The 26574-nt window shown below is 33.8% G+C and overlaps 1 protein-coding gene across 4 annotated transcripts in view; it reads left to right on the top strand.

Moving 5' to 3' along the window:
• The window catches only part of LOC141402607 (uncharacterized), a 152060-nt gene that overhangs the window by 82073 nt on the left and 43413 nt on the right, over positions 1-26574 (top strand). Inside the window, exon 1 of one of the 4 annotated variants that reach the window (XR_012412678.1) lies at positions 39-159. The exons of the other annotated variants lie outside the window; for them this stretch is intronic. The gene's annotated coding sequence lies outside the window, so the exon portion shown is untranslated. Of the gene's footprint in view, positions 1-38; positions 160-26574 lie in introns of those variants that run through there. 4 annotated transcript variants of the gene reach the window in all.

Genomic DNA, 26574 nt, shown 5'->3' with positions numbered 1-26574 from the left:
CATCATTTTCAGTGACAGTCACTTTATGTACAGTGAGTGTCAAAAATATTCGGTTTTCACTTTCACCAATAATAGCACCTCAGTATTTTAGAAGCCCATACCCAATATCCAAAAAAACCAAATACTTAAAAAATGTTGGTCCGGTGGCAATTAAAAAATGTATGTATAACTAGGCGTTTACACTAGACAGTTTGTCTTCAAATACAACTCTGATTTACTAACACATACATACATTTGTCGTTTGTCTCCCAGCTGTCCATCATTCTTTCACAGACAGCCGGGTTAACAAAATTTTAATATTTTTTGTAAAAATGTGTGAGATAATAATTAAAATGTGTTGAAAACAATAGAACATGAACAAAAACAAAATAAATAATAAAAACAAAAAGAAATCGACGATTTTCATTCATAATTTTACAACTGTTTTTGCAGTTGTCTGGACGCCTACGTCATAAAGGCAAGTTTTGGGGTTTTGACAACCAATACATGAAGTCAACTGTCCTGTCATTTGTAAACGCAGGGTTAGCGAGAATAGCAGAGAAAACGTTGTTAACCCTGTTTTCTATGCGTCAAAAATATTCGGTTTTTTGTAACTTTTCTTAAATATTTTCCCAAAAAACAGGTCATTATCGAACTTTTTCTGCAATATTAGTATACATTTTAATAATTGTGAACAGAATCTTTGTTCCTGTGTGCAAAACTATTTTATTTTATAGCAAATTATTAAAATTTAGCGCTAAAGAAAAACGCTATCCTAGAAAAGAGAAAACTGTTTATATTTCATTATAAAAATGGCAGAAATAAAGGGAATTTTTGCTTATTTTTGAATATTTAGTCCAATTTAGTTGAAATAATGTGCAAAAGTAACAAAAATATAGAAATAATCGATTTCGTGAAACACATAAGCCAGCCAAACCAAGACTGGGAGAAAGGTAGAGGAATCTCCTGAAAAATTACTGCTAAACCTCCCATAATTTTCTAGAAATTAGTTGGCGTGTCCTAAACTAACTTTCAGAAGATAGAAGATATGCACTTACATTCCAAAAAATCGTAAGGATAAAGCCTTTCATGGCCTTGTAACACATCATAAGTTATTGATAAATTCATGTTACCTTGTACTTTTTGTGTTTTGTGGAGTACTCAGAAAGGCAGGGAACTTTGTGGTATACTGATTTTCCAGCTTAGGCTTTCAAAACTAACTCCATTTCACCAAGTTTCTGATGTACATCAAGGCGAAACTTGAACTATATTTTTGGTTACGTAAGTCGATGGTCAGACTAGCACGATTTTAACATGGCGACGTCAAGGTTGTTGGCGAGGGGTATGAAGTAGTAAAACCCATGTACATGGTTTTCTGTGTTTGTTGTTTTGCCTCTTCTTGTTATTCGTTGCAAGTTGTTTTCTTCTATTTTCTTTCATTTTTATTTTCTCAAGCAAACGTTAACGACAAAACAAGCATAAACATATTTAATAAAAACATTTAATGTCTAAGTCTGGAGTTTCCCCCATTGGCTTAACTTCATCACTTTCCTCTTTGCAGAGAAAAATGTTTACAAAACGCACTGACAGCTTGCAAAATTTACTGATCGCTACCAATATCATGATTTCATCCCGGCGAAGGGATGAATTTTGTAAATAAAATTCCAACGACATACTCACAGGTAACTGTGTTGATGTTATTTCAACTTAACAGAAATCGATGATTTCTTAGTTGAATCGTGCTGTCAGCTTGCAAATATTTTGTTCTGGTGTTTTTTTGGGAAAGCCGAAAAGTGAGCATCATTCTCATTAACATGAGAATACTCGATGCTTAAAGAGTTCAGGTTTTCACTAAAAAAAATCATCATTTCAAAAACTGAAAAGCCAATTGATAATTCCCTTCGCCGGGATGAAATCATGATATTGGTAGCGATCAGTAAATTTTGCAAGCTGTCAGTGCGTTTTGTAAACATTTTTCTCTGCAAAGAGGAAAGTGATGAAGTTAAGCCAATGGGGGAAACTCCAGACTTAGACAATCATATGATTGAATCTTCAACTAAAACAAAACAAACAAAAAACAGCGAAGGCTCGCGCAAAACGGAATTTTGTAAATAAAATTCCAACGACATACTCACAGGTAACTGTGTTGATGTTATTTCAACTTAACAGAAATCGATGATTTCTTAGTTGAATCGTGCTGTCAGCTTGCAAATATTTTGTTCTGGTGTTTTTTTGGGAAAGCCGAAAAGTGAGCATCATTCTCATTAACATGAGAATACTCGATGCTTAAAGAGTTCAGGTTTTCACTAAAAAAATCATCATTTCAAAAACTGAAAAGCCAATTGATAATTCCCTTCGCCGGGATGAAATCATGATATTGGTAGCGATCAGTAAATTTTGCAAGCTGTCAGTGCGTTTTGTAAACATTTTTCTCTGCAAAGAGGAAAGTGATGAAGTTAAGCCAATGGGGGAAACTCCAGACTTAGACAATCATATGATTGAATCTTCAACTAAAACAAAACAAACAAAAACATTTAATTTAATTATTAATGTTAATTATTTTGTGTTGCTTTTTAGTTTATTTATGTTTGTTTTGTTTTAATTTGTATGAGAAACATAACAAACTCGAATGATAAAAAAAGAGGATACGCAAAAATCTTAAATTTCACGTTAACGTGTGTGGACACTAACGAAACTTGAAAAGAAACTTTAACGAAATTGGTTTCAAGAAACCTTGCTAGTCTGACCATCGATTAAATAAGCCGATGTTTTGTGGATATGCTCAACATGCTGAAATTTGGTGCACAACGACCATATGGACCAAGATTATTTTTGGAGTTAAAGACCTCCCAATGAAAGGTTGTAAATAGAATGAGACACAACATGCAGTCCATTGGCACCTACACGTTTCATAGGATGGACGGGATTATGGACCCTCACCCTTGTTATATCTATAGCAGACTACACGTTTTGTTCCTTAGGGTTTATGGCGGTTATAACGCCAAAAAAAAAATATATATATATATATACTGCATAAGTTATTGAATTCCAAATTTAAGTCCACTTGGTTTTGTCTCCTTTTTGCTAAGTTCGCATACCCGTAATGAGTTAAAAACGCGGGAACATCTTATTCCTTAGTTGTTCTTAAGTCCTACCCGTAATATTGGCTATATATCCTGGGAATTTCATTTGAAAATACATATACATACTTACAGCATTTTTCGCAAAAGTATAATTGTTTTTAAATCTAATTTTTATTATTTGTTTTTATTTTTCTTGTCAGAAGGACTTTATAGTTTCTATAACAACAATGTTGTTATTGTAATGTATTAGTTGCTGTAGCTGATGTAAACACCTTACTTAATACACCTTGTAAATTAATTGAAAATAAAATAATAAAACCAAAATACAAATAAAAACAGAAGACAGTACATACATACATACTCGTACATACATTACTCGTAATCGAAAACAAACGTGACTTCAACATCATCGAGTTCCCCAGTTCCGGGGAATATGCTGTGGATATCTGTTGTGATTGCAATTTACCGATGTCCAACCACATGTTATCAATTTGATTTTTTGTTTTTGGTCTGGAAAAGTCAGAAAGAGAAGATGAATCTGGTGCTGTTATCATGTGTTTTCTCTATAAGAAGTGTATCAGCCTCATCCGTAGTCAGATGTATCATTGTGGAAACTGAATTTCCGGATTATTGGGTCAAAAATATTCTCCTTTTAAATTTTGGCATTAAAATAGCCTAGAATAATTTTAATGTCATATGCAGGATGCAGGTCATATGGTTTTTCTAATCACACGTAAAATATATCGTTGGTCTATTCGTCCAATTCTTCAGTGGGAGCTCTCGAATTTCAAATAAAATTGATTTTGAAAAACTTAGCCTTTATCCAATTGCAGCAAGTCTTTATTCAGGGTGAAGCTGGATACCAGATGTTTTAACCTCCGACCAGCTACAAATCCGCAACAGAACTCATGCAATATGTCATTGCACATGCGTCTCCTTTGGGTGTTGTTGTGACACCTTTCCCTATCCATTGTATTTCAGTAATATCGGCATTGTTCTTTGACATAAAGTGCACCTTCTCCATGAAGAGTCCAGAAACTCAGGTACAGATTCGCAGATCATCGTCCTTAAAACGTTTTTCATAGTACGATGTTTTTATAGGTGTGTGTTACTAGCCCAACAGCCAACCCAAGTGTTTATAGAACTTACGGATGAACGTGCGGTACATGGAAGAAATCAACGTCCACTTGAGATGGAAGAGGCACCAGGATAAGTCATTATCATGTTAAAGCCGGTCAGGACCGTCGCTTTCTCCTATACGTCACCCTCAGCATAAATAAGTAAAATAGGGTTAAATTCGTCCGAGCCGAACGTTTAAGCTCTGTTCCTTTACGTGCAAGAATCTTCAAGTTTTACCACTTTTTACTCGAAAAGTGTTCCTTTACTTCAGGCACTATGCAATTCATATAGGAGCAGTTTACAACTTGTACTACTTTTGCCGGTTTTACCATTTTCAAAAGTAAAGGAACAGACCATTAATAAGCTCCAAAATGAAGTTTTCTGAACTTAAACCATATTTTGAACAATTTTTGGTACAAATGCTTTTTTCTAGAAACACTAATGCCACCTTCAATATTCCTAAAAGTGGCTATACCAAAACGTGGTAGGGACATTAGTAGTAAAATAAACTTTAAGGTTAACTGATGCACATTTTTGTACAAGAATTGTTTGTATTAGTAGTTTATAGTGTATTCAACTGATTTCATGCTTTACACCCATGTCAATACAAAAAATTATAAAGGCCTACAATACATTCGATCAACATTTTATCTACCACTTCAATCCGTTCGGACACTAGAGTGATCTCCACAGACAGAATGATTATTTCATGTGAGCGCGTTAATGAAACAAAAAAAACAAAATGGGAAATGCTGAGTAAACTACACGTGTAGAGGGAATACAGCAAAATTAGGTTTGGATTATGATTTAATTAAGTTAAAAGTTTTGTGTCCATTTATTACTCAATAAAGTAAGACGTGCAGTTCGCACGTCCGGTTTTTTAAAAACATAAAATAATTTATTTTATTTTATCTGGCGCCCGAGCAGGGACCCCTCCGCGTTTATCCTTACAAAGTCTGCACCGTAGTGGCAGCAAGGACCGGGGTCCAGTCGTAAAAAATAAAAAAAATAAAAACGCGCAAATGTTTGAATTTATAGATCGCGGAAATGGTGCGCCCTAGTACCATTAAATTCGGAAACGGGAGTCTGTAAAAAGACAGTGGCCGCGGTGTAGCTTAAGTAAAAAACATTAGAACATTAAGAGAACAAACAAGAAATTGAACAAATGTGAAAAAACTGCAGTCAAAAGTGAATGTGAAAAATAATTAAAAATTAAGAAAAAGAATGAAAAATAGAATTAAGAAATTAAAAATGCGAAAAACTATAAACAATGAAATGAAAAATACATTGAAAAGTAAATAAATAAGAATAACAAGTTAAAAAAGTAGAAAAAAAATAAATTTGAAAAGAATATTGAAAAGCAAGTTTAAAAAATATAAATTAACGAAATAAAATTTATATCATAGTGAATAAGAATACAGAAATTGTTAAAAAAATAGAAAAAAGATAAATTTGAAAAAGAATATTGAAAGGCAAATTTTAAAATATTAACTAACAAAATAAAAATTTATATTATAGTGAATAATAATACAAAAATCGTTAAAAAGTAGAAATTAAGAAACCCAAAAAAAACTATTTCCAAGCAAAAAATGATTGCAGGCTATTTTTGGTAAGAAATTGTTTAATATCCTTATAAATCCTTTTTCCTAAAATTCAAAAAAATAATGACAGAATCATCAATTGATGAATTAACAAAAAAAACTTAGTGCCATGAGTACAACTTCAAAATTTTCTTCCTCTCAGAGGGATGAAATCAAGGCTATAGTTTCAGAATTTTTCAAATTAGACTCAAGTTTAGATGAGGATTGCGATCACCCAATAGGTGTTGTAAAATATGAGGAACTTGAAAAAATCCCTGATATTGTTAAAACTATTAGAGAATTTTCAGGGAAACCTGGTGAGTTTGGGTCTTGGAGAAAATCCGTTGAAAGGGTATTAGACCTTTTCAAAGATTTAAAGGGAACAAGTAAATATTATGCTATTTTGCATACAATTAGAACAAAAATAGTAGGAGAAGCAGATACGGCACTTGATTCCTACAGAACCCCTTTAGATTGGCCTCGAATTAGAAAATGCCTTATGATGCATTATTCTGATAAGAGGGACATAGGAACCCTAGAATACCAACTATCTACAATGACACAGGGTCAAAAGTCCATAACGGAAAACTATCAAGCCGTATACCAGCATCTATCATTGATGTTGGGCAAGATTGCTTGTCTAGAATTAGACGATAGTAGTATGCTGGCAATGACTAACGCCTATCGAGATAAGGCCCTTGATACATTTATAAGGGGCCTAAGAGGGGATCTTCCAAGACTTCTAAGCGTTAGAGAACCGTCCTCATTGCCTCAAGCGCTACACATATGTCTTAAACTGGATAATATGAACTACCGTATGAATCAGACATATGGACATACTCAGAGAATGGAAAATGTAAGAAAAAAAAAAACGCAGGACCTTTTACAAAATTTTTATCCACAGTTAGCTCATATAGGTAGAACTGCAGGACCGCCACTACCACCGCGACTTCCTCCAAGACCAGTACAGCAGTCATTTAATGGTCAAATGACATATCAACCACGAAATTATCCTTTGCCAAATCCAGGACTCAAAAACAATTTTTCACCAAATCCAGGATATCAAAATAGTTTTTATACTCAAAACCCATACCAACTTAGAAATTTTTCTGCACCGAATACAGGATATCAAACCAATTTTCCAAAAAGTCAGCAGACTTTTCAACGATCTGAACCTATGGACATAGATCATTCCATGCAAACAAGACAAATAAACTACGCCAATAGGCCTCCTTTCAATCCTGCGAACAAAAGACCTGCAGCAGGATCATTCCAAGTTCCAGCAAAGGTTCAAAGAAATTTTCATATTAATACAGGAGAAGAAAGATCCGACCATATAGATGAAAGAAGGGACTCCTGCGTCCCAGAAGGTAATGAAAGTAATGAATCAGAGCTTGGAAACTATTCTCAAGCTATTGAAAATGAATTTGTTGAAGATATTGCTAACAATCAATATGGAATCGAAGTACCAGATAATATCTTGGATGAATACTCCAATGAAGATTTTAATGCGGATCTTAATTTTTTTGCATAAGGAGTTCCTCGTTGCCATACTTTAAAACTAAAACGAGGAACGGTAAAATGTTAAAAATTCTTTTGGACACAGGAAGTAATAAAAATTACATTAAACCCGAATTAGTAGAGAATCCTATAGGTAATCAAGGACATTTTACGGCAAATTCAGTTAGCGAAAATATAAAAATAACCCATCATACTTTTTTAAGTATTTTCGGATCAAAAATAGAACCCATAAAATTTTTCCTTTTGCCAGGATTAAAAACATTTGATGCAATATTAGGTAGTGATTCCATGAGAGAATTATCCGCTCTTATTTACACATCTGAGAACTATTTTTGGATAAAACATGTTGGAAAAATAGCTACATCTCAACATTTCTTTCAAGACGTCAACAACATAGAATTAAGAACAGGACACCTAACTAAGGAGCAATCAACAAACTTAGGGGAAGTTTAAAAAACCATCCTAACTTATTTACAGATCCTGATGAAAAATTAACTTATACCACAAAGGTGGTTGCTGAAATAAGAACGACTTCAGATACCCCACTGTACACTAGAAATTATCCTTACCCACTTTCCTTAAGAGGAGTCGTTGACGAGGAAATAAAGAAGTTACTAAGAGATGAAATTATACAACCGTCTCGATCCCCATACAATTCCCCCATATGGGTGGTACTGAAGAAAGAAGATGCTTCTGGCCAAAAGAAATATAGGGTAGTTATAGACTATAGGAAGTTAAATACTATAACAATTTCAGACAAGTATCCCATTCCCGAGATTACAGAAGTTCTGTCTAATCTTGGAGGAAATAAATTATTTTCGGTAATAGACCTAAAAAGTGAATTTCACCAAATTCCACTTAAAGAAGAGGATCGAGAAAAAACTGAATTTTCTATATGTAATGGGAAGTATGAATTTACTAGACTCCCATTCGGTCTAAAAAATGGACCAGCAATATTCCAAAGAACATTAGATGACATCCTTCGCGACTTTATAGGGAAAATATGCTACGTTTACATAGATGATATCATAATTTTTAGCAAAACTGAAGAGGATCATATTAATCACCTTAATATAATCTTTCATACTATAGAGAAAGCGAACATGAAAGTTCAGTTAGATAAATGCGAGTTTTTTAAACAAGAACTAGAATTGTTAGGATTTGTAGTATCGGTTGACGGGGTCAAGACAAACCCCAAAAAAGTAGAATCTATCATAAACATCCCATATCCTAATACATTGAAAGAACTTCGCTCACTCCTGGGACTTTTTAATTATTACAGACGGTTTATAAAAGGATTCGCGGAAATGGCAAAACCTTTAACAAACCTGTTAAGAGGAAATAATGGAAGGGTTTCTAGAAATGAATCTAGTAAAATCAAATTACATCTGAAGGAGGAAGAAAAAAAAAAAACATTGACTCAATAAAAAATTCGTTAATATCTGAGGAAGTAATATTATCCTATCCAAATTTTGAAAAAGAATTTCACTTAACAACCGACGCCTCAAATATAGCTATAGGTGCTGTGCTAAGCCGAGAAAGTCGACCTATAACATTTATCTCAAGAGCTCTCTCAAAAGAAGAAGAGTCTTACGCCACTAATGAGAGAGAAATGTTAGCAATAGTCTGGGCATTAGATAATCTTAGAAACTACCTATATGGTAAATCAAAAGTAATCATCTACACTGATCATCAGCCCCTAACGTATGCACTTAGCAATAAAAATAGTAATATGAAAATGAAAAGGTGGAAAGCTATACTTGAGGAATACAACCATGAAATAAGGTATAAACCAGGCAGCACTAACATAGTTGCAGATGCCTTATCAAGACCCCCGACTTCTGGCATAAATACTCTGACCGGTACCGTCCACAGCGACGAAAGTTCATCTGAAAATTTAATACCTAGTGTAGATGCCCCTATTAACGTCTTTAAAAATCAGATCTTCTTAATTATTGGGGAAATTTCATCTTATCAGTTTTAAATAATATTCCCTGGGTTTCATAGGCACACCATTGTAGAGCCGGTATTTGACAGCACAAATTTAACAAATTTGTTAAAAAGATACCTCAATCCTTCGGTTATAAATGGCATTAAAGCTCCGGAATCAGTAATGGGAAAAATACAAGAATTGTATCCAAATCATTTCGTTAATTATAAGGCACGTTATACTCAAAAATTTGTCGGGGACATTACATCTGAAGATGAAGAAGACATTATAATCGAGACTCATAAGCGAGCCCATAGAAATGCCGTAGAAAACAAGGCCCATATTTTAGAAAGATTTTATTTTCCTAGTATGTTGTCTAAAATCAAAAGAATAGTAAAACTGTGCTCCATATGTAAGAAAAGCAAATATGATAGACACCCTAATGAACCAAGATTAAGTGAAACTCCAATTCCTTCATATCCCGGAGAAGTAGTGCACATAGATTTGTTCTCTACAGATAGAAAAGTAATTTTGACGTCCTTGGATAAATTTTCTAAATACGCGCAAGCGAAAATACTAAATGGAAAATCAATTGAAGACATAAGAAGACCATTAAGAGAACTTATATTTTTCTTTGGTGTTCCTAAAACAATCGTCATGGACAATGAGAAATCTTTAAATTCGGCTTCCATACTCTTTATGATGAAAGACGAGTTAGGCATAAATGTATTCACAACACCACCATACAGAAGCGAAGCCAATGGACAGACTGAACGTTTCCATTCTACGCTTGCTGAAATTATGAGATGCCTTAATGAAGAGGAAATATGTAGGAATTTTGATGAATTGGTAGAAAGAGCAGTGAATGAATATAATCATTCTGTTCATTCGACTGTGGGTAGAAAACCAGTAGATTTGTTCTTTGGAAGAACCGTCGACTTTTCACCTGGGGATTATGAACGGACACGTGAGACAAATATAGAAGGGCTACGAAAGAAGCAGAAAAATGATTTAAAATTTCATAATAAGAAAAAATCTGAACCTAAAACTTATATTCCTGGTCAAACTGTTTTTGTCAAAATCAATAAAAGATTGGGAACCAAATTGACCCAAAAATATAAAGAAGAAATAGTAAAAGAAGATAGAACTTCCACAATAGTGACACAAAGTGGAAGAGTCGTCCATAAGAAACATATTAGAAATTAAAAGCATTTTCGTTACAGGTTTATTTTGATTCTAGGCAATTGTGCCGGAAATATTCAAATACTGGATTATTCCAACACCAAATTGGTTACAATTGATGCTGGCTTAGCAAAAATCCAGTCTGGTACATTTAAGCTAGTACACGTGTTTGATTTGAAAAATTATGAAGATGTTGCTATAAATATGGAAACACTAATTGGAAAAAACATTGGCATTCACCATCCCATCCTTCCTTACCTACTCCACTATACATCCCGAATAAAATCCTGCCTATCCCGCTTAAAACCAAAACTTAGACCTAAGCGATCTTTAGATTTGCTAGGCAGTGCTTGGAAATGGTTGGCTGGAACACCAGACCACCATGATTTAGAGATAATATCACAAAAAATAAATAACATGTTACAGAATAATAATAATCAAGCCATTATAAATCAATTAACAATAGAAAAACTAAATACAATTACAAATGAAACAAATAGGATAATTAAAGAAATTAAAGAGGAACAAACATTGGATAAGGTAATTGAATTCAAATATAAATTGGAAATAATTCAAGAAGAACTAGCAAATATAGAATTTGCCATCCAATGGGCAAAAGCCAACATAGTGAATTCAGTTGTGTTTTCCAATGTGGAAATAAAAATATTTGAAGAAATATTCGAAAAATCTGAAATACCATTTTCCAACATTGATGAACTTCTGAAATTTGCCAATATTAAAATTGCTTCCAATCAAGAAACACTTCTCTATATCATAAGCATACCTACTACAGATGAGAAAAATTGTAGAAAAAACATCATTAAACCTGTAAACTTTCAAAACAATATTTATAAAATAAATTTCAGAAACATTTTAATCATGGCCGATGACTCCCCCATTTCCCTAAACGGCACCTTCCTCATTCATCACTCGAATACAAGCCTCAACATTGACGGAAGATCATTTCTAACTACACAGATTGCAAAATCAAAACCCTTGCCAGCGCTGCTGCAAATTGACGAATCCCACTCTCAGGAAGAGACCTTATCATTGGAAATGATGAAAACACTCACAAACGATAACATCAACACCATTGAATCTCTAAAGCTTGACAAACACATAAACATTTGGATAAACGTGGCTCTTGGTTTGACACTCGTAATATTAATTTTGTTAATCCTGATACGTCAATATAGAAATAGAAATGATGCAAGAAATACAGAAAATGATGAGGTGCAAATCGATATCGAAGACAAGCCAACGCCTTCAAAAAGGAATAAAAGATTTACAAGTCTAAATAACATCCCGTTTTTCTGAGGAAAACTTTCGTGCAAACCAATGTTCATACGGGACGTCCAAACATCACATCATATCGCAACATGATCTGCTTAGTTTGCATGTGAACGTCTGGACAAACGTATTCGCATAAGTTCATTTAATATGCCAACGAGGAGTATTGGATTTCACTATGGGAAATGCTGAGTAAACTACACGTGTAGAGGGAATACAGCAAAATTAGGTTTGGATTATGATTAAATTAAGTTAAAAGTTTTGTGTCCATTTATTACTCAATAAAGTAAGACGTGCAGTTCGCACGTCCGGTTTTTTAAAAACATAAAATAATTTATTTTATTTTATCTTATATTTAAAATTAATTGTAAACAAAACAAACTTTGACAAAATTTCAAATAAACAAAACTTGTTGCTTTTCTTATTAGTAATTTTGAACTTATAAGCAAACCATGATTATTCCTTATGTTGTGGTGGTTGTATACTGGTTCCATTCACTTTCTTCATTTCACTTGGCAAAACCCGGACATGGGTTGTGTTTGTCAATACTCATAATATTGTACGCGTATTTATATCAAAGTTATGTAGAATGTGTATATGAGAATTATATGGCACGAAATCAAAAATTTTAGTAACAATCGTGTGATCGGGGTTCGGAAGAATAATATATTATTCGTTTGAACTAAGAACAGCGAAACATAATACAAATTTGCGAAGATCGCCGAGATTCAAAGCAGATGATTCGTCGTGGCGATTCATTATAAACAATAATTTGTATGTAAGTCAAGCTTAATCTCATTTTTGTTGTTTTCAAATTTAAAAACAACAAGTTTAAAGTGGGATGTAGTTAAAATTGATTACTTAGGGGATGGCAGAGAAGACTAGTTTCGTCCAACGCCACTTGGAATCATCAGTTCTCTTAGTTCTTTGTATTGAAACAAAGAACCCTTCCCCAATTTTATGACGACTCGAGCTCAAGAATAAGTGTGACTGATGAATTCGTTTAAATGCGAATTCAACCGAAACACCTAAAAACTCTCGTAGCCGCATATGTAAACCAAATTAACTACTTCCACTGTCATGTGTCTCCACATTGCAGAGAATGCACATAACTATGTCGAAAAATAACAACAACCAATCGTCCACGGTGCTTTGTGTCTATTTTTAGAATCTCTTTGGCAGTTTTGTTGAGATGTGTGTTTTACTTACTATTTGTAGGTAAGTCAAGCTTAATATCATATTTGTTGTTTTCAAATTTAAAAACTGTTGTTGGCGTTTTTTATTGTTGGACTGCAGAATTTTACATCTTTGTGTTTATTTCAGCTTTAGTCCATATTTTGTTGTATTCAAGTATTTGAATAACAACAAAATGTTTTACAGTGGATATGAAATTGATTAGTTGCGGGCGGAGGGTAGGGAATACTATAGTTTCAGTTGTCACCAAACAACTTCATCAGTTCCCTTTTCCGCCGACTCTGTATCGATAAACAGGTCAATAAGCCCATCCAGCAAATTAAACAAAATGAGAAATTTGCTATATGGCCCTAAAACTGATTACCCTACAATTTGAGTCGAACTAAAGAATTTTATATCCACCACTGTGTTTATGTCGTCTTTGCTTTGCAAAGAATACGAACATAGGAGTGTTGCTTCAATAAGCGGGGGTAAAACAACGAGAAAGTTGTTGTTTTTGCATTACGCATTGATCAACAAGGCCGTGCTGATGCCTATTATTGTTGTTGGCGTTTTTTATTGTTGGACTGCAGAATTTTACATCTTTGTGTTTATTTCAGCTTTAGTCCATATTTTGTTGTATTCAAGTATTTGAATAACAATAAATGTTTTACAGTGGATATGAAATTGATTAGTTGCGGGCGGAGGGTAGGGAATACTATAGTTTCAGTTGTCACCATATAGCAAATTTCTCATTTTGTTTAATTTGCTGGATAGGCTTATTGACCTGTTTATCGATACAGAGTCGGCGGAAAAGGGAACTGATGAAGTTGTTTGGTGACAACTGAAACTATAGTATTCCCTACCCTCCGCCCGCAACTAATCAATTTCATATCCACTGTAAAACATTTTGTTGTTATTCAAATACTTGAATACAACAAAATATGGACTAAAGCTGAAATAAACACAAAGATGTAAAATTCTGCAGTACAACAATAAAAAACGCCAACAACAATAATAGGCATCAGCACGGCCTTGTTGATCAATGCGTAATGCAAAAACAACAACTTTCTCGTTGTTTTACCCCCGCTTATTGAAGCAACACTCCTATGTTCGTATTCTTTGCAAAGCAAAGACGACATAAAAACAGTGGTGGATATAAAATTCTTTAGTTCGACTCAAATTGTAGGGTAATCAGTTTTAGGGCCATATAGCAAATTTCTCATTTTGTTTAATTTACTGGATGGGCTTATTGACCTGTTTATCGATACAGAGTCGGCGGAAAAGGGAACTGATGAAGTTGTTTGGTGACAACTGAAACTATAGTATTCCCTACCCTCCGCCCGCAACTAATCAATTTCATATCCACTGTAAAACATTTTGTTGTTATTCAAATACTTGAATACAACAAAATATGGACTAAAGCTGAAATAAACACAAAGATGTAAAATTCTGCAGTCCAACAATAAAAAACGCCAACAACAATAATAGGCATCAGCACGGCCTTGTTGATCAATGCGTAATGCAAAAACAACAACTTTCTCGTTGTTTTACCCCCGCTTATTGAAGCAACACTCCTATGTTCGTATTCTTTGCAAAGCAAAGACGACATAAAAACAGTGGTGGATATAAAATTCTTTAGTTCGACTCAAATTGTAGGGTAATCAGTTTTAGGGCCATATAGCAAATTTCTCATTTTGTTTAATTTGCTGGATGGGCTTATTGACCTGTTTATCGATACAGAGTCGGCGGAAAAGGGAACTGATGAAGTTGTTTGGTGACAACTGAAACTATAGTATTCCCTACCCTCCGCCCGCAACTAATCAATTTCATATCCACTGTAAAACATTTTGTTGTTATTCAAATACTTGAATACAACAAAATATGGACTAAAGCTGAAATAAACACAAAGATGTAAATTTAAAAACAAAACTTAAACTTGTTGTTACAGTGTTGTTTTTAAATTTGAAAACAAGAAATATAAGAATAAGCTTGACTTATTTACAAATAGTAAGTAAAACACACATCTCAACAAAACTGCCAAAGTGATTCTATAAACAATAATTTTAGATAACACTACGCAACACTGAAAATGCAAACAACTTGGAATCATCAGTTCTCTTAGTTCTTTGTATTGAAACAAATTTTATGACGACTCGAGCTCAAGAATAAGTGTGACTGATGAATTCGTTTAAATGCGAATTCAACCGAAATACCTAAAAACTCTCGTAGTCGCATATGTAAACCAAATTAACTACTTCCACTGTCATATGTCTCCAAATTGCAGAGAATGCACATAACTATGTCGAAAAATAACAACAAACAATCGTCAACGGTGCTTTGTGTCTATTTTTAGAATCTCTTTGACACATCTCAACAAAACTGTTTTACTTACTATTTGTAGGTAAGTCAGCTTAATATCATATTTGTTGTTTTCAAATTTAAAAACAAAACTTAAACTTGTTGTTACAGTGTTTTTTTAAATTTGAAAACAAGAAATATAAGATTAAGCTTGACTTATTTACAAATAGTAAGTAAAACACACATCTCAACAAAACTGCCAAAGTGATTCTATAAACAATAATTTCAGATAACACTACGCAACACTGAAAATGCAAACAACTTCTAGTAGGCATTTTTTGAAAGTACATACTTAGACTATAAAAACCCTAGTAGGGTTTTGTCCTGTCAGATCCAGTTCGGATTTTATTAGGGTTTTGGGTTTTCCCGGTTTTTATCATTCCCGGGAAACGGGAATCAAAAAATCGCCATTCCCGGGAATCCGGGATTTCCCGGGAAATTTTAAAATACGAGAATGGATCAATATTTCCGTGATTTTTTTATCTCTCCACTTATATGAAATACAATATTTTCAAAGAGCTGCGGGCTCAAAAATGAATGACACGTTTTCGCTCTATCGATTAAAAACGAAAAAATATAGAAAAATGCATGGACCTCGAAAATCGTATGTTTTATTATTATGCTTAAGATTGCTTGAAACAAGTAAGAAAGTATCAGTCAGCTGTGCCGACTGAGATATTCCCCACTTCTGACGTTTCTAGGAACTTTTTGAGTTTTTGAGCCACTTCCTAAGAAAGTGTGGATTGGAACCGAAAAAATTTACCGTTTTAACTAGGGCAAAAACATGTTGCGAGAGATGGTCTGTTAAACTGCACTTTTCCTAAATTTTGTGTTGGAGGTACCCGAAGGGCTGTACCGATATATTCCATATTCCAACCTGATACATGACTAGATGAAATAATACGAGATGCAAAGTTAGAACCAATCAGAAACTTCCTGCAGAAATTATCTTGCCAATTTTCCATTTTAGTTGTTGCCGTCAAGGTTTCTTGGAGCTTTTAAGACATTATCTCAGGAAGTATGGACTTGCCCCTGACAAAATTTGTACCGTAAAGACAAATTGCTGAAAAAATTTCAAATCGATCCGAGAGGAGCTCTAAAACTTAACTTTTTGCGAATTTTGTGTGGAACCCGTTCTATGCCTGGAACTAATATTACCATATGCAAAATTATGACCGATTCTGCTATTTCCTTCGAGAGTTATCGTGCGCACCATTTTAGCGATAATTGTTAAACTTTTGTGGGGAAGGCACCGGAAGTAGTGGACCACCGATATGGTCCATCTTCGAACTTAAACTAAGTTTGAAAAAATCTCGAATGCCAAATTTTTGACCTGATCGGTAGCTTTGTTCGAAAGTTATCGTGCTCACCAGCCAGCAAGCCGGACTCTATTTAGCCCAATGGCTGGCGGACTTTAAAATAGAAAATCCGTCGTTAAAGTCCATGTTTTTGGTGCGGCTCTTATAACTTATTCCCTGAAAACACTTTTGTAGATTAAAGTTATTCCCAAATATTTTGTAATTTATTGATTTTGTAAAATCTAATAGAATTCTGATTCTATGGTATAAAAGTGACGGACATAGTTTATTCATTAATTCAATATTAGTTGTGATAAATGTAAAAAGATATTTCCCGATTTCCCGGGAAATACGATTTTGTTTCCCGGGAAAATCCCGTAATCAAAAAACCGAGAATTCCCGGGAAATCCCGGTGCGGGATTTCCCTACCCAAAACCCTAGATTTGATGGCTAAATCTACACTTTTTTGCATTTATCAGGCCTTTATCTCAGAAACGATTACTGTCTTTAACAATATTGTAGCTCTAAACTAGTAGAACTTATCTTTTGCAAAAACCACCTAAGAAAAACTCCATCTAGGGCATCAAAATCCATAAAATATAGAAAATTTTGCATAATTGCTGAAATTCTGGTGAGTATCGGCTAAACTATAGGGAGTTGAACCAAGTAACCTTTTGCAAAAATCTTCCAAATAAAGTTCTCAACAATTCTTTAGAACATTCTGAAACTCTAAAATGTTTACTTCATGTTGTTTCAGCGGTATTTTGCATCATATCTTTTACTACACGTATTTCAAACACAGTTCACACCAACGGTTTATTCTCGCATTTCGGATTTCACCACATTATTGACATTTTTATTAAATCGTCGTTGAAAAATGTACTGAAAACAACGGCATAGAGGCATTTTACAACAATGACATGTTCTAAAGAGTTGTGTATTACATTCCAGGGAATATTTTTCCAAAAGAAAATATTCAGAAAAAATTAACGGGTTTGGAGATACGGTGCAAAAATTGTGGAATTTTTGCATATTTTTTGAAATTTGAGGCAATAAATGTAGTTTTTCGATTTCATTAGTTCTCCAAATATTTTATTCTTGTCCTTATCTACAAATTTGCTTCAGAGATCAGAAGAAGATTCGCATTGGTTTCAGAGATATAGCCCCGAATTTCTTTAAAAACTCAATATTTAACCATGTTTAGATGGGGCCATAAAATCCGAGCTGGATCTGACACAACACAACCCAACTAGGGTTTCTTGTCGTTTGGGTCTGTACTTTCAAAAAATCCTCAGTTCGAATTGTTTGCACAAGATTACCTTAAAAATGTTGCACAGTGTATTCATCTACGAATGGCAAATTACTCACGTGGGTGAATTTTATATAAAAATTGTATATAAAAAGATCGCCTGAAAGAAGCGCAGAAGAATAAACTGATCAAAAAATAGTCCAACAATCTTCCAAATGTTTGCAGGGTTTGTTGTTGTTGGAGAGCTCTGCTATACAAACACTGGCCCACAAATGCCGAAACGCAAAAGGGCGCCTTCTGATGCTTTGTTGATTACGAGAAAGCCTTTGATACAGTGTATAATAAACTAATTCTTGCATCCATTGCACAGTGGATCCACTTGTATGGAGAAAGTGGCCAAAAATATTAAGAGTGTAAAAATCACGCCAATGCGCCGGTTACAGCTTTGTGCTGCTGCGAAGAGTGTTTTAAGAAACCACGAGCGTAACATTCTCCCCCCTTTCCCCTCTGGAGGGGGTATACGGTAAGAATTGTTTTATGCTGTTAATACAAAATTACATGAACAAATCTCCCGATTATCTTATGATGCAAAATAGGCTTGGGGAAACAAAACAATCTCCAAAACAACATAAAATCCAACCAATTTAGCGGATTAAAAAATCAACACTTTTGTCTGAAAATTGGTAAAATTTTTAATATAGATCTTATAGCGTTCATCCTGGAAGGCACATACCGCCAACGTGAGACACATTTGGAAGAAGATTTCTTCATCTTGCCACTGATGCCAATATATCCATAGAAACCCTATTCCAGGGCAGCTTTAGTCAACGACCCTCCATTTATAGTCTGGCACTAGATGGCAGCTGATTTTAATACTGAATAATCTTAAACCCATGACCTACTTTAGAAAATTATTCCCGAGGTGGGCACTGGTGGGCATCATGACTAAATCCTTAGGTCAAATTTAATTATATGATCAAATTGGCTTTACAAAATACACTAAGAAAATATGCAGCTAACTAGAATTTCACAACACGCTAAAACACTATTTTTTAATGAAAATTAAGCTATTACTTTCTCCTTCAAAATCCACTATAATATTTTGCTATACGCATTAGTTTCGCGATATTTTGAATATATTTACTTGCACTTAAAATATAGGTTGTACTCACAACAAAAAATATTAGTCAACTGTTCCGACTTTTGAAGCTATTCTTAAGATGATCGCGTTCGAATGAAACAAAAACTAATATATTTTTAAAAAGGTCCATGTCATAGCTGTCAGAGTTGCCAGAATTTGTACCAAAATTTTGACATTAAATTTTTTATTTTTGGCCAATGTGTGGATCCACTGTGCATTGTTGATTTATTTTATTGTTTATTCTTGCACAACAAGGCAAGTGTCTTAAGCACACATTGCCAGTTTTGAATGACAGCTTTGTTGTTGCCACACTAGGCCGTTCATTTTTATCATTCATCATGCAACCGCAAAATGTTTTGTGGTTGCTTTACGGTTTGACAGTTATCGATAATTGCGAAATATCGACATTCAAAACCGACAATGTGTACCCAGCTTTATAAATTATATTCCGAATTATAGTAATAATCGCAAGTCCAATACAATTGATAATTACACTATGCAACACTGAAAATGCAAACAACTTCTAGTATGCATTTTGTGAAAGTATGTACATATTGAGACTACAAAAACCCTAGTAGGGTTTTGAACTGTCAGATCCAGTTCGGATTTTATGGCCTCATCTAAACCGGGCTAAAACTACAGTTTTTTGCATTTATCGGGCCTTTATCTCAAAAACGAATAGGAGTTTGGCCTTACTGTCTTTGACAATATTGTATCCCTAAAATTGTAAAACTTATCTTTTGAACAAACCAGATAAGAAAAACTCCATCTCGGGCATCAAAGTCGATAAACTATAGAAAATGTTACATAGTTGCTGAAATTCTGATAAGTATCAGCTAATTATTTGCAAAAATCGTCCAAATAAAGTTTTCAGCAATTCTTCAGAACATTCTTAAACTCTAACACGGTTACTTCATGTTGTTTCATCGGTATTTTACATCATATCTTTTACACATATTTCAAACACAGTTCACACCAACAGTTTATTCTCTCATTTCGGATTTCACCACATTTTTTATATATTTATTACATCGTCTTTGAAAAATATACTGAAAACAACGTGATAGAGGCATTTCACAAAAATAGCATGTTCTGAAGCAAATATCCAAAAGAAAACATTAAGAAAAAATTAACGGTTTTAGAGTTATGGTGCGAAATGTATACACATTATGGAATTTTTCGATATTTTATTAAATTTGAGTCAATAAATGTAGTTTTTCGGGTTCATTATTTCCACAAATATTTTACTCTTGCCCTTATCTACAAATTTGCTTTAGAGGTGAGATGAAGATTCAAATAGGTTTCAGACAGGGACGTAGCCAGGATTTCATTTCGGGGGGGGGGGCCCACCTGACCAAAATTTTGAAAGTTCGTGTTAGCGAAAATTTTTTATTTGTTTTGTTTTTTGTTGAAGTTCAATCTCATTTTCGATTGTCTGAGTGGAGTATTCCCCCATTGGCTCAACTTCATTTATTACCCTCTATTACAGAGAGTAATGTTTTTCAAAACGAACTGACAGTGTTGCAAAATTTTACTGATCGCTACCAATATCATGATTTCATCCCGGCGAAGGGAATTATCAATTGGCTTCTCAGTTTTTGAAATGATGCCTTTTTTAGCGAAACTGTAATAGAGGGTAATAAATGAAGTTGAGCCAATGGGGGAATACTCCACTCAGACAATCGAAAATGAGATTGAACTTCAACAAAAAAACAAAACAAACAAAAAAACAGCCGAGGCACGGGCGAATTGGAGCTTTGTTAAAAACAAAAAAACAAAATTCCAATAAACAACCTCACAGGCAACTGTGTTGGTGTTCTTTTTAACTCACAGAATTCGAATTCGATACGTGCTGACATGTTGCAAAATATTTTGATTTTGGTGTTTCTTTGGAAAAGCCGAAAAGTGAGTGTGATTCTCATTCATATGGGAATACTAGACACTTAAAGAGTTCGGTTTTTCGCTAAAAAAGGCATCATTTCAAAAACTGAGAAGCCAATTGATAATTCCCTTCGCCGGGATGAAATCATGATATTGGTAGCGATCAGTAAAATTTTGCAACTAGGGATAGGTAATGGAATGCAATAATCGATTTTTCGACTTTTCGATTTTGGTCTAAAACTAAAAATGCGATTATTCGGTCTGGCGATTATTACACTTGTCATAAAACTCGACTTTCGACTTTTTCATAACCGCAGAAAATCGATTATGATCGATTATTCGTCGATTTTCGAGTTTTTTGTTGAAAATGTAAAACCGCCAAAACTGTAAAACCGCCAAGTCAGCAATCAATGGACAAACTCGAAAATCGATCACAAGATAATCGATTATGCGATTTTCCCTCCGGCCAAAAGTCGACCACGATTTTTAGACTTTTAACTGCAAAAAGTCGACTAATCGATTAATCGAAAGTCGACTTACCTATCCCTATTTGCAACACTGTCAGTTCGTTTTGAAAAACATTACTCTCTGTAATAGAGGGTAATAAATGAAGTTGAGCCAATGGGGGAATACTCCACTCAGACAATCGAAAATGAGATTGAACTTCAACAAAAAACAAACAAAAAACAGCCGAGGCACGGGCGAATTGGAGCTTTGTTAAAAACAAAAAAACAAAATTCCAATAAACAACCTCACAGGCAACTGTGTTGGTGTTCTTTTTAACTCACAGAATTCGAATTCGATACGTGCTGACATGTTGCAAAATATTTTGATTTTGGTGTTTCTTTGGAAAAGCCGAAAAGTGAGTGTGATTCTCATTCATATGGGAATACTAGACACTTAAAGAGTTCGGTTTTTCGCTAAAAAAGGCATCATTTCAAAAACTGAGAAGCCAATTGATAATTCCCTTCGCCGGGATGAAATCATGATATTGGTAGCGATCAGTAAAATTTTGCAACACTGTCAGTTCGTTTTGAAAAACATTACTCTCTGTAATAGAGGGTAATAAATGAAGTTGAGCCAATGGGGGAATACTCCACTCAGACAATCGAAAATTTTTTATTTAGCAATGATGTGAACCTTATTTTAGACTTATATTACTGATGAAATAATTTTCATTACTATTTTTAATTAAAATGACGTAAAACTTCTTTGCCAATTTCCCCTTGTTTTCAGAACTTTTTTGACAATATATCAGAGTTAATATATGTTCAAAACAATGGATATATTAATAATCGCATATATTTTTGTGTGTACCATTTATCAAATAACTCACAACCACAGTGAATGTTATGTAATTCAGTGATATCACTTCGGTAAGACCAAAGAAAGAGCATACAATCGGAAACCCTTAGAAATATCTTAACAAAAAACTCCAAAACACGTGTCTTCCTTTTTCGGTCTTTTATCACGCTGCGGTGTCAGAATATGGTCAATTTTTAAATTTCGAAAATTCAGGTGTCCATTCGTTGTTATTGTCATAAATAGGCCAATTGTAGTTATTTGCGTAAAGATATTTTGGTGCCCAATCGTAGATCTTATCACAAAGAATTTCTGAAGTTCAATAGTGGTTATCTTGATAGAGAACTAATGCTAAGCAATAGTGAGTCTATCCATCATGAAATTCTAGCGGGTATTTAAATGACAAATTCTGTCGCCCAATCGTGCATCAATAGACTAATTTTGGCGTCCAATCGTCGAACTTCACTTATAGAAATTCTGGTTTCCTATGGTGGATCTTCTCATAAATTGATCAGGAACAAGGAAAACTCTGGCAACCAGTCTTGAACTCGTTTAAAATGAAATTCTGGCGTCCAATCCAATGTATTCAATCTACATTTTTTATACTCTCAGCCTTTAGTCAAAATGTGCCTCATCGAAATAATTATTTTAGGGCCAAAGTGTGTTTCAGAAAACTTGGAGTCGACTTAGCTATGTTGGTCCGTCTGAATGGCTACCTGGAGAGCACGATAACTCTCGAACATATCAACCGATTCGGCCCAAAATTTGGTCTTCGTAACGTTTTGTCCAAATTTAGATCAACTTCGAAGATGGACCATATCGATCCACTCTTTCGGTAACCTTCCACTGAGTATTTTCAAAATATTCGGAGAAGTGTAGTTTAAGGCCTCTCTGGATAATTAGTAAATATACCTGTATAAGATTATAATCATTTAGTTTAAAGTAGAAATATGAAATAAATAAATTAATAAATAAAAAGACCTCTCTGGAAACAATTGTTCTCGGGGTCCCTATTACTACAGTGCAAGTTTTTTCAGGGGCAAGTCCATACTTCCAGAGAAAATGGCCCGAAACCTGTAAAGAACACCTACGGCTACCATGTGTAGTGGCTGGGGTGTACGACAACTTTCGAACCGGATACTGCGTTGGTCCAAACTTTGTTTATATAAAGTTCGATGATGGTGATTTTCGGTCTACTCCTTCTGGTATTTTCCCCAAAAATTTCATGAATTTTACCTAAAGTGGTATGCGCGATTTTCTTGGACAGAGCAACAGATGGTCCAAGCTTTGGATTTAGTAATATTTTGTCCAAACTTAGTTTTAGCTCAAAAAATGGACCATACTGGGGCACCTCCCTCACAAACCTTCAAAATAGTTGTTTAATGCAGCTTAAGGTCTGTTCGAGGATCCTTAGAAATTTTTACTAAAGGTATTCCTTGTGTTTTGAGTGGTATTATGTTTTTCGTGGGCAAGACCATATATCTTGAAAAACGCTGAAAATTATACTGTGACGAACTGAAATGACTGGTGGGCGCAATATATTTTAAAAGGAATGACTCCCAAAATAAGATCTACTTCCAAAATGAACTACCGATATAATTAAATTTCGGTAAATTTCTTCAGGTACCTCCTCCGCAACATTTCTGATCAATGATAAAATCCATATTTTGTATACGACCGAAAATGGCTACACAATTCTGAAAATCTCCTAATACATAGATTTGGGTTGAAGTATTTTGGTTGTGTAGCCGCTATTCGATCTGTCCATAGATGAAAGTTTCAGTTCCTGTCCGCAAAGCCGACTGATACTTGTTGAGATTTTGACGAAGAAGAATCTGTTTCCGATCAGTTTTTTTTTATTTCGTTTGTCGTCACAAAGTCCTTTGCCGAAGATGGAAAGATTATCATTTTAGAAATGTGCATCCATTGAAAGTACTTCCGTAAATAAAATTTAAAGAGTAATCGACAGAAAATACTTGAATATGAAATTCAATGTAATTTCGAAATATTGGAAATAATACGCAATAAATAAAATATAAACATTGACCTCAATAATCTTGATTTTATTAACATTAGAAAAGGTCGAGCAAAACATAAAAATACGACAGAATTTTTTTTTTGTCCAATAGGCATTTACGAATTTGTAGCAAGACACCAGTTTCAAATAACCACAACGACGACACTGCGGTGGAACAGAAATTATATCTTAAAAAATGATTGATATAGTTCTTTTTTGCGTGAATTTTTAATAGTTATGATGTTCAAAATAGTTCATTATAAAAATGTGTTAGAGACTATATACAAAAATTAAAACCACAAAGATTTAGCAACGATTTTATATTTTATTGTTGAATTGCTCTTATCAAAAATTTTAAAAACAGAAGATCGCAAGAATGTTTTCCTAGATGTTGTTTATGAGCCAAAGTATTGGACGTAATATGCTACAAATGTTCAATAAATACAAATGAACTCAGTAACACTCACAGTCAGCCCTAAAATTACGATTAAACGCTTAAACAACGCCTCAAAACTTAACAACAACTATGCAGAAAATTGCTCAAAAAGCCTAACTTTTTCATTATTTTTATATTTTCAAATATGTTGGACAATAAGTATACCAATGTAGTTAAATAATTCTCTGCAATACTTCCTCCAAATACTTTACATATTTCTTGAAAAATGTAAAACAGTTTCAAATTTTACTCAAAACTTAAAAAAATATGTAACATAAGCTAATATCCTATAGGAACGACAATCATTTCCGGCCCGGGCCCCCCCCCCTGGCTACGTCGGTGGTTTCAGAGATATAGCCCTGAATTGCTTTAAAAAGTCAATATTTAACCATGTTTAGAGGGGGCCATAAAATCCAAGCTGGATCTGACACAACAAAACCCAGCTCTGGTTTTTGTCGTTTGCACAAGATTACCTTAAAAATGTTGCATGGTGTTATTTACTAAATTTACAGTTAAGAAAAATAACAATAATCAAACATAAAGACATATAATTAAAAAGGGGTTTAGTTTTATATAAAAAAACAAATTTAAAGATTATCTTAAGCATATATAAAGTTGAGAAGATACACATTTTAAAGCATTTTGGAGACAAAATAGGGTGGAAAAGTAGTTATGGTATAAAAAATTATCACATGAAAGAATTAAATAAATTAGAAAATAATTTTTTTTGCCTTTTTTTGCGTTAAAACCATTACCATGGCTCAATTACCAAGGTAGTGGTATCGTATAATTTTGAATATGTTATGTCAACATTTTCTTTATGTTGTTGGGGAAATTACAACAAATATAATTGCTTTGTTCCAGAACCTGCAAGAATCTGCTATTTTTTACTACGATAGCATTTTTTCCTTTATGTTATCGGAAAAAATAGCAAAAATTAGTAGATTGTTGTAGTTCTGGAGTTGGCCAAAGTTTTATATAAAGGGATTTGACTTTTCATATTCGAACAGTTGGTGTGACACCACTACCTTTTTAATTGTGACATGGTCATTACATTGCTGGTACCCTGCAAGCCATGTAGTAAGGTATTCCAAAGACGTATAGTTCCAGGAAAAAAAATTGTCATTCTTCTGAGGGATACTATCATTCTGCATCCACTAGATCTAGTAAATTGTGTACTGCGAAATAGACACGAAGGCCTTTGTTTTACGATGATTTTATGTAAAAATTTTAGGGCTTTGTAATTGATCAGGGAATGAAGACTGAGTCCATAAAGGGAATTGGAATATTGCGATACGTGTTCCGGTCTTCGGTTTAAGATAAATTCCTAAATAAAACATCAAAACAAATGTTTATAAATGAAACTATTTATTTTTTTGGTAAAGTAACAAATGTTTCACACTGGTATAAAGGAAAAATTGTATTGACAAATTTTAACAATTTAAGAAATATTAGTAATCATTCGAATCCGACTATGAAATAGGATTTAAAATTGTTGTGATTAATCGTAGTTTAATTTTAAGAAAATCTAAGAGTACAATCATTGATAAATATTGATTCCAAATTTTAGATCGTGAAAATTCCATCTAAGCCCACTGTGCAGAATTTATTTATACTCTTTTTTAGATAGCTGATAAAACAACAAAAAATCCAAAAAAATGAGTTTTTCTATTTGGACCAATATTAAAGAAGTTATGAATTTTTCTTTGCACATAGTTTTTATAGAATTTGACAGTTTCAAGGCGCGATAACTCTGGAACCGTTAGTCAAAAATGTCTGATGAGCAGCATCACCACAGCAAACAGTAAGGGCAATCAAGAACCTCATCTTGAAAAAGTGTCCAGTTTCACTCAGAAACCCCCATATTTAACTCCATAACCATTGACAACAAAATCCTAATAATTAATATCATGGTGGTTTAGGGTATCAAATGGTCAGCCATGTCCGACTTAACTCTTGCTTACATATTTTTTTGTATAATACTCGTTCAAAGTTGGAAATTTAAATTTCTATAGACAACTTAAAATACGTT

Source organism: Musca autumnalis, unplaced genomic scaffold (genome assembly GCF_047663935.1).
Source record: "Musca autumnalis isolate F117 unplaced genomic scaffold, ASM4766393v1 scaffold_4, whole genome shotgun sequence".
Classification (NCBI taxonomy): Eukaryota; Metazoa; Arthropoda; class Insecta; order Diptera; family Muscidae; genus Musca; species Musca autumnalis.
The sequence above is the reverse complement of the archived record's forward strand: the minus strand, read 5'-3'. Positions and strand labels throughout refer to the sequence as shown.